This window comes from Sceloporus undulatus, chromosome 4 (genome assembly GCF_019175285.1).
Source record: "Sceloporus undulatus isolate JIND9_A2432 ecotype Alabama chromosome 4, SceUnd_v1.1, whole genome shotgun sequence".
NCBI lineage: Eukaryota > Metazoa > Chordata > Lepidosauria > Squamata > Phrynosomatidae > Sceloporus > Sceloporus undulatus.
The window spans coordinates 62,146,685-62,156,526 of NC_056525.1; the positions used below are offsets into that span (position 1 = coordinate 62,146,685).

At 53.5% G+C, this 9,842-nt stretch overlaps 1 protein-coding gene across 2 annotated transcripts in view; it reads left to right on the forward strand.

The window, feature by feature from the left end:
• Positions 1 to 9,842, forward strand: part of LOC121928692 (acidic mammalian chitinase-like) — a 37,659-nt gene that overhangs the window by 13,001 nt on the left and 14,816 nt on the right. The gene's annotated exons all lie outside the window — the stretch shown is intronic.

Consider the following 9,842-nt stretch of genomic DNA (forward strand, 5'->3'; position numbering starts at 1 on the left):
ATAATGTCATCTATGGATGCTAGTGAGCAACTTACAAAGGTTATGTAATAATGTGAGAGCCCTACTGGTGTAATGGCAGATTGTAAGGTCATCAACATGACAGTCCCTTTTATGCCACACAAAAGAGTCCACAAATTCAAGACACTGTGTTGATCGATCTCTCTCTCTCTATACACACACACACACACACACACAAAGAACAGCTGAAATCCTGAGATCCTGGTAGCCCTCTGAAGCATTTCTGAGGCACTGAAGACCAAAATGCTGGGAAATGATATCTACAGCAGTCTCCTGGTTGCAGGATGCCTTGAGAAAAGGCAGCTAGAAACACCCCTTGAATTCCTACCACAAGTACTTATCCTAAGGCAACTGGAAGCACATTACAGACATCATTTCCCAGTGCTCTGATCTCAAATGCCTCAGAAACATTTCAGCCAAGATGCTACCATGTTATGGAAAACAGGTTAGTTTTTTTGGTGGGGAGGGTAGCAGATTTAGTCAATCATGACCATAAACCCACAGCACTCAGGATAATATAAGTCCAGCTTGTGATATCATAACTACTGAACAGGATGCCAGTCAATATTTCTAGCAGTTTTCATTTTCATCAGGAGCAGATATTTTGTAAAGTTTTCCACTTAAGACCAAGAAAGTCCAAAATACTTTGGATGGCATAGCTCAACACAATACACTGCAGCTGGAAAAATCCATTTTCCCTCCAGCTACTCTGAAGACTGCAGCTTATAAGGTTATTATAAGGGGTGAGCCAATCATGTCTGTGGCCGGTTACAAACCAGCACAAACCAGCATTTTAAAAAGGGGGCGTCTCTTCTAGACGCCCCTGGGTCTAATACGGACTCTGTCCGTACAATATGGCGCCGGCCGTTCCACACGGCCAGCACCATCTTTACGTATCAGACGCTGTGTGTCCGAACGTGTCGCGGCGCTTGTGACGTCGCGAGTGCGCCAGCGGCGCCTCATGATGTCACAGAGGCGCCGCAGAAAGAAGCTCCATTTTGGAGCTTCTTTTTTGCTACATAAGGGAGCTGCATGGTGTGGCTGCGACGGCTCCCTTACGGAGCAAACGGCGGCGGTGGCAGACCGCCCCAAAGCGGCGGTCTATAACCCGCCATAGTCTCTGCTAATAAAAAGATCCCAAGTCTTTAACCCTATGAATCCTGTCTCCAGTGTATCACTGCTGAACAGAATAAAAGAGATGTCACCCCCATCAGGCATTATAGCAATTTTGAGACCTAATTATATTCTGCCAAAGTCTGGGGTAAGTATTGGAAGGAAGACCCCAGTTAATACACTCGGGATGGGATTCACATTGTCTACCTCTACTCTGTACAGAACACTTGCCAGAGAACTATCAGCTAACTGCAAACAGAATAAAAACTGTGGCTACCAGTTGAGGTTTTTAGAAAGATTTGCTAGTCATTCTGCACCCAGTCTAATTATTTATTTTACTTTATTTCATCGGATCACATTAAACTGCTGCTGAAGAGTTGTGAGGATTTACTGTGGATTACTAAGTGATTAAGCATACACTCCTTGTTGGTCTTTGATGGCTGAGAGGTAGTTGAGCCAACACTACGCCAGATGAAGTTCTACTAAATCCAAACCCCTCTCAGTTTAGGGATATTAAAAATTATTTGGGACTACCCTGGCCATGGCTTAATGTTGAGCCACCACTGTGACTTTGTTGCTGAGTGGGACAAGATTTGGATCTTCATAAATCAACTTTTTCTTCACATCACTCTTTTCTTCACCAACCCCCCCACCCTCATTTGGCTCTTCTGTCAGACAGGAGAGCAGTTCTCTTGACAGATCCCTCTGTTGGCTGATCTCTGAGATCAGCCAACAGAAGAGGGGTTTGCCAGGAAAAGGGGCTTTTCAGCTGGCAGAAGAAGATTTTGCCTATTCCTAGAGCAGTCCCCTTGAATCAGGAGTGTATGGTAATTTTTTAATCGTATGCCCATTTACATGGGATTAACTGGCATTGAACTCAATACAGCCTGTCTCCAAGTAGAGATGTATGTGATTGCACTGCAAGACATTTGCAAGTTTGTTCATAATTTTGTCCATTTAGCAAGTTGCCTTTTGAGAATTGCCAGGAAATGGCATTTGTTAACATCTCAGCAGAACTGTTTCTACAGCTGCAAATAGCATACAAATTGACACTATGGAATTATATAGAGTGGTGACATCATTCATTAATCCCTTCAAGTGAATATAGACCAGGGGTCGGCAACCTCCGGCCCGCAGGCCGGATCCGGCCTGCGGGCGCCTTTCCGCCAGCCCCCGCTCCCTCTTGCCGCCGACATCGCTGCCGATTTCGGCGGCTTCAGCCGCCATTTTGCTCTTCAAAAATGGTCCTGGATCGCTTCAATTGACTGGTGTAAAGGAATGTCCACTGAACAGTATAGGGCGATATTCCTCAGCTCCTTTCCGCCTTCCTGTTTGGGCCTATTTCCCCTCTTGAAAAAGGTTATAGCACCCCGATATTTGCCACATGCCAATCATGAGACTCATCCCACCAGGTTTCAGTGATGGCCTATTATATCATAATTGCTTTGTTGTACTAGGAGTTGAAGTTCATCTTGCTTATTTCCCATGCTCTGTGCATTAGTGTAGAGGCATCTAAGACCATGTGTTCCCTTTACTTGCTGCCGTGCAAGTTTCGTTTGCCTCCCAATGTGGGGTCCTTGCACTGTTTGTCTTGTTCCACTCTCTTCAGTTTGACTAGCTTCTCCAGGCCTTTTTGCCTTCCAGAATACTGTCTCCCTCCCTCACATAACGCAGTTGTAAAGCCCTCCTGATCAAATTCTTGAGGCTATTGGCAAAAATGTTTTTGCCAACTGGCGATGAGATGCAACCCATCCCTTGCCAGAAGTCCCTCCTCATGAGAACCACAGCCCATGGGTCCAAGAATCCAAATCAGTCTTCTGGCGGCACCATCTACGGAACCAGTTATTTCCATCCGCTATTTTTCTTCTCTCCCTTCCTGGGACCATGCACCTTCGACTGGGAGAAGAGAGGAGGATGACAACCTGTGCATCCACCGCTTTCAACTTCCTACCCAAAAGCCTCATAATCCCTTATGATATTCTGAAAGCTATGCCTTGCAGTAGTCATTGGTTTCCCACATGAACCAAAAGAAATGGGTAATGGTCAGTAGGCTTGCCAGTCTTTGTCAGCCTCTCTGTCACATCAACAGATCTGTTGTCCCAGGGAGACAGCACACCTCCCGAGACATCTTGGTCGAGGCCCACAAAACCACTGTTTCAGTGCCTCTCAAGCAAAGAGTTCCCCGATGACCACCACACACCTCCTCCAATGCTTAGCAGCAGCCGTTCCCTTTGGTGAAGCTCTCTATAGGTCCCCTTCGCTGTCCCTGAGGTCTGTCCCCTGCTGTTGTTCCTCATCATCCTTGGATAGTGAGAGAGATTGAATCGATTCTGTAGCTGTAAGCTTACAGAATGTTCCCTGGGTTTCCCTACTTCTGTGTGTGACCTGTCCTCCAACTACTACTTCTGTTTGGTGTGTGAGGTGACCTCCTCTTCCCCAGCAACTTCCTCTGTGTGTTTTCCTGTCCAGGACCATCTGGTCCGTTCTGGTCAGGAAACCCTTCCTCCCTATGATGCTGAAGTGTAGCAACCTGGACCTCCAGCTGCTGTACTTTCTCTTCTAAGAGGGCTACCACTTGCACTTGGGCAGGTAAATTTCCCCATATCCCTAGGCAAGAAGACAAACAAATGAATACAACAAATTAATAATCCAATCAAGGGAAGATATGTTCCCATCTCAGAACTTGGATGGTTTGTTTGGATTATAGCTCTCAGAATCCCAACAGCCAGCATAGACATTGGCTGTTGTCCACAAGTATACTGGAACCTATAGTCCAAAAAATAACTTTCCCCTACATTGTAGGAGGGCATCTACCAGGCAGAAATGCAGAGTGTTTTGGTGGAGAGACTAGTGCACAATTAGGCATGGTTGGTGAAAGACATTTTGCTGCTTCCAGCAAGCAACAAAAATCATCTCATGCAAGTGTGTCTAGTACAAAGACCAACAACTTACTGATACAGAAAAAGCCCTATCTTTTGAATGCTGGTGGCCCATGATTTGGGGAGCAGTGTGCCTCATCTTGTCACTGCACAAGGGACCACAGGACCTTGCTTTTTGTACATGTATATCATAATTCACTAAAGATGAAACACTAAAAAGCCAATATTTTGGAGCACGATTCATCTAGAGCTTTAAAAGTAAAACCAGAACCTTTAATTGAATTCTGGAAGTGCTATTTAGTTATATATTAATACTTTTTATCTCTTCCAATTTATTCCTACCAGATCTGCAGTTTTAATCAGGGTGCCAAGAAAGTATGGATCGATGAGCAAGCAGTTCCTTATTCTTACAAAGGAAACCAGTGGGTAGGATAGGAAGATGTGGCAAGCGTTCAGATTAAGTGTCCATTCCTTGTTTTCATTTCTTTCTTTAATTGAGATTTATTCTTTGAATATGTGAGGTTTTTTTAATGCTGTAACAGCTTAATTTTATTTTAATGCTGGATATTTTGCATGTTTTTAATTGTATCATTCTTTTAAACTGTGAGCCACTTTGAGTCCCAATGTTTGGGGAAAGTGGGATATTATTATTATTATTATTATTATTATTATTATTTTATTTTTGATTTTTTATGTCTCTAGGGAGGCTAGTGAGCAACTTACAAGGTTTGTTAATGTAGGCCCTACTGGTGTAATGGCAGATTGTAGGCCTAACATGACAGTCCCTTTATGCCACACAAAGAGTCCACAAATTCAAGACACTGTGTTGATCGATCTCTCTCCTCTCTATACCACACCACACACACACACACACACACAAAGAACAGCTGAAATCCTGAGATCCGGGTAGCCCCTGAAGCATTTCGAGGCACTGAAGACCAAAATGCTGGAAATGATATCTACAGCAGTCTCCTGGTTGCAGGATGCTTGAGAAAAGGCAGCTAGAAACACCCTTTGAATTCACCACAAGTACTTATCCTAAGGCAACTGGAGCACATTACAGACATCATTTCCCAGTGCTCTGATCTCAAATGCCTCAGAAACATTTAAGCCAAGATGCTCATGTTATGGAAAACAGGTTAGTTTTTTTTGGTGGGGAGGTAGCAGATTTAGTCAATCATGACCATAAACCCCAAGCACTCAGGATAATAAATCCAGCTTGTGATATCATAACTACTGAACAGGATGCCAGTCATATTTCTAAGCAGTTTCATTTTTCATCAGGAGCAGATTTTTGTAAGTTTTCCACTTAAGACCAAGAAAGTCCAAAATACTTTGGATGGCATAGCTCAACACAATACACGGCAGCTGGAAAAACCATTTTCCCTCCAGCTACTCTGAAGACTGCGCTTATAAGATATTATAAGGGGTGAGCCAATCATGTCTGTGGCCGGTTACAAACAGACACAAACCAGCATTTTAAAAAGGGGGCATCTCTTCTAGACGCCCGGGGTCAATACGGACTCTGTCCGTACAATATGGCGCCGGCCGTCACACGGCCAGCACCATCTTTACGTATCAGACGCTGTGTGTCCGAACGTGTCGCGGCGCTTGTGACGTCGCGAGTGCGCCAGCGGCGCCTCGTGATGTCACAGAGGCGCCGAAGAAAGAAGCTCCATTTTGGAGCTTCTTTTTTGCTACATAAGGGAGCTGCATGGTGTGGCTGCGACGGCTCCTTACGGAGCAAACGGCGGCGGTGGCAGACCGCCCCAAAGCGGCGGTCTATAACCCGCCATAGTCTCTGCAATAAAAAGATCCCAAGTCTTTAACTATGAATCCTGTCTCCAGTGTATCACTGCTGAACAGAAAAAAGAGATGTCACCCCCCCATCAGGCATTATAGCAATTTTGAGACCTAATTATCTTCTGCCAAAGTCTGGGGTAAGTATTGGGAAGGAAGACCCAGTTAATACACTCGGATGGGATTCACATTGTCTACCTCTACTCTGTACAGAAACACGTCCAGAGAACTATCAGCTAACTGCAAACAGAATAAAAAATGTGGCTACCAGTTAGGTTTTTAGAAAGATTTGCTAGTCATTCTGCACCCAGTCTAATTATTTATTTTACTTTTCATCGATCAAATTAAACTGCTGCTGAAGAGTGTGAGGATTTACTGTGGATTACTAAGTGATTAAGCATACACTCCTTGTTGGTCTTTGATGTGAGAGGTATTTGAGCCAACACTACCGCCAGATGAAGTTTACTAAATCCAAACCCCTCCAGTTTAGGGATATAAAAATATTTGGACAACCCTGGCCATGGCTTAATGTTGAGCCACCACTGTGACTTTGTTTGCTGAGTGGGACAAGAATTTGGATCTTCATAAAATCAACTTTTCTTCACATCACTCTTTCTTCTTCACCAACCCCCCCACCCTCATTTGGCTCTTCTGTCAGACAGGAGAGCAGTCTCTTGACAGATCCCTCTGTTGGCTGATCCTGAGACAGCCAACAGAAGAGGGGTTGGCCAGGAAAAGGGGCTTTTCAGCTGGCAGAAGAAGATTTTGCCTATTCCTAAGCAGTCCCCTTGAATCAGGAGTGTATGGTAATTTTTAATCGTATGCCCATTTACATGGGATTAACTGGCATGAACTCAATACAGCCTGTCTCCAAGTAGAGATGTATGTGATTGCAGCCTGCAAGCATTTGCAAGTTTGTTCATAATTTGTCCATTAGCAAGTTGCCTTTTGAGAATTGCCAGGAAATGGCATTTGTTAACATCTCAGCAAACTGTTTTCTACAGCTGCAAATAGCATACAATTGACACTATGGAATTATATAGAGTGGTGACATCATTCATTAATCCTTCAAGTGAAAAGACCAGGGGTCGGCAACCTCGCTCCCTCTTGCCGCTGAAATTGCCGCCAGTTTCGGCGGCTTCAGCCGCATTTTGCTCTTCAAAATGGCGGCGAAGTCTCGCGCGACAAAAAGATCGCGCGAGATTTCGCCGCCATTTTGAAGGGCAAAATGGCGGCGCCCATTACGAGGCCCGCTGCGGCCTCCGAGCCCGAAACGGGCTCCAGCAGCCCAGCGGGCCTCTGGGAGGAGGGCAGCGAGGCCTGAAGTGGAGGAGGCTGCAGGAGGGGGCGGCGCTCTTGGGCGCAGCCCGCGCCAACCTCCCCGCCTCCCTGCAGCCTCTCCCTCCTTCCTGGCCTCCGCGGGGGCCAAGAAGGGGCGAAGCCCCGGCCATCGCCGCCGCCTGCTCGCCTCCTTCCTGGTCCCCGCGGAGGCCAGGAAGGAGGCGAGCCGCGGCGCTCCGCCGGCGAGCCCCTCGGCTCTTTCCTGGCCTCCCGGGGACCAGGAAGGAGGCGAGCCGCGGCCTCGCCGGCGAGCCCCTCGGCTCTTTCCTGGCTCCTCGGGGCCAGGAAGGAGGCGAGCCGCGGCGCTCGCCTGCGAGCCCCCGCCTCTTTCCTGGCCTCCTCGGGGGCCAAGAAGGAGGCGAGGCCGCGGCACCCCAGGAGGCGAGGCCGTGGCGCTTTGCCGGCGAGCCCTTCGCCTTTCCTGGCCATCTCCTCGGGGGCCAAGAAGGAGGCGAGGCGCGGCGCTTCCCGGCGAGCCCCTCGCCTCTTTCCCTGGCCTCCTCGGGGACCAGGAAGGAGGCAGGCCGCAGCGCTCCCGGCGAGCCCTCGCCTCTTTCCTCTGGCCTCCTCGGGGGCCAAGAGGGAGGCAAGGCCGCGCGCTCACCGCGGCGAGCCCCTCGCCTCTTCCTGGCCTCCTCGGGGGCCGGAACGAGGCGAGGCCGCGGCGCTCTCCCGGGGGAACTCCTCGCCTCCTCCTGGTCCCCGGGGACCAGGAAGGAGGCGAGGCCGCGGCGCTGCCGGCGAGCCCCTCGCCTCTTTCCTGGCCTCCTCGGGGGCCAGGAAGGAGGCGAGGCCGCGGGCTCTCCGGCGAGCCCCTCGCCTCTTTCTGGCCTCCTCGGGGGCCGGAATGAGGCGAGGCCGCGGCGCCGCGCCGGCGAGCCCCTCGCCTCTTTCCTGGCCTCCTCGGGGGCCAAGAAGGAGGCGAGGCCGCGGCGCTCGCCGGCGAGCCCTTGCCTCTTCCTGGCCTCCTCGGGGGCCAGGAACGAGGCGAGGCCACGGCGCTCGCCGGGGGGCTCCTCGCCTCCTTCCTGGTCCCCGGGGACCAGGAAGAGGCGAGGGCCGCAGCGCTCCGCCGGCGAGCCCCTCGCCTCTTTCCTGGCCTCCCTCGGGGCCAGGAAGAGGCGAGGCCGCGGCGCTCTCCGGCGAGCCCCTCGCCTTTTCCTGCTCCTCGGGGCCAGGAAGGAGGCGAGGCCGGCGCTCTCGGCGAGCCCCTCGCCTCTTTCCTGGCCTCCTCGGGGCCAGGAAGGAGGCGAGGCCGCGGCGCTCGCCCGAGCCCCTCGCCTTTTCCTTTCCTGGCCTCCTCGGGGCTCCGAGCCTCCGTTGCCCGCTGCTGGGGCCCCCAGGAGGGCTCCTGCGACGGCAGGGGGCCCCTGAGAGGCCCGTTGCGCCGCTGGGGCTCCCAGGAGGGCTCCTGCGACGGCAGGGGGCCCCTGGGAGGCCAGTTTGCCGCCGCTGGGGCCCTCCAGGAGGGCTCCTGCGAAGGCAACGGGCCCCTGGGAGGCCAGTTGCCGTCGCTGGGCCCTCCAGGAGGGCTCCTGCGACGGCAGCGGGCCCCTGGGAGGCAAGTTGCCGTCGCTGGGGGCCTCCAGGAGGGCTCCTGCGACGGCAGCGGGCCCCTGGGAGGCCAGTTGCCGCCGTGGGGGCCCTCAGGAGGGCTCCTGTGAATGCAGCGGGCCCCTGACGCCAGTTGCCGTCGCTGGGGCCCTCCAGGAGGGCTCCTGCGACGGCAGGGGGCCCCTGAGAGGCCCGTTGCCCGCGGCTGGGGCCCCCAGGAGGGCTCCTGCGACGGCAGGGGGCCCTGGGAGGCCAGTTGCCGCCGCTGGGGCCCTCCAGGAGGGCTCCTGCGAAGGCAACGGGCCCCTGGGAGGCCAGTTGTCCGTCGCGGGGCCCTCCAGGAGGGCTCCTGCGATGGCAGCGGGCCCCTGGGAGGCCAGTTGCCGTCGTGGGGCCCTCCAGGAGGCTCCTGCGAAGGCAGCGGGCCCCTGGGAGGCCAGTTGCCGTCGCTGGGGCCCTCCAGGAGGGCTCCTGCGAACGGCAGCGGGCCCCTGGGAGGCAAGTTGCCGTCGCTGGGGCCCTCCAGGAGGGCTCCGCGACGGCAGCGGGCCCCGGGGGAGGCCAGTTGCCGCCGCTGGGGGCCCTCAGGAGGGCTCCTGTGAATGCAGCGGGCCCCTGGGACGCCAGTTGCCGCGCTGGGGCCTCCAGGAGGGCCCCTGCGAAGGCAGCGGGCCCTGGGAGGCCAGTTGCCATGCTGGGGGCCCTCCAGGGAGGGCTCCTGCGACGGCAGCGGGCCCCGGGGAGGCAAGTTGCCGTCGCTGGGGCCCCCAGGAGGGCTCCTGCAACGCAGCGGGCCCCTGGGAGGCCAGTTGTGTCCTTGGGCCCTCCAGGAGGCTCCGACGGCGGCAGCGGGGCCCTGGCGTCAGGGCCAGCAAAGACGGGGAGGCCTCCAGCGCTGGCGGTCCCCGCCGGCTCTTTCCTGGCCTCTGACAGGGCCTGGGGCCCCGTCAGGGGCCGGCAAAGAGGAGGTGGCACGGCCCTGTGGGGTGGAAGCTCCGCCCCTGGGGGTGGAAGCTCCGCCCTGGGGTAGAAGCTCCGCCCTGGGGTGGAAGCGCCGCCCTGGCGTGAAGCTCCGCCCTGGGGTGGAAGCTCCGCCTCCAGCATGCGGCCCCCCCCGGGGGTGGAAGCTCCACCCCC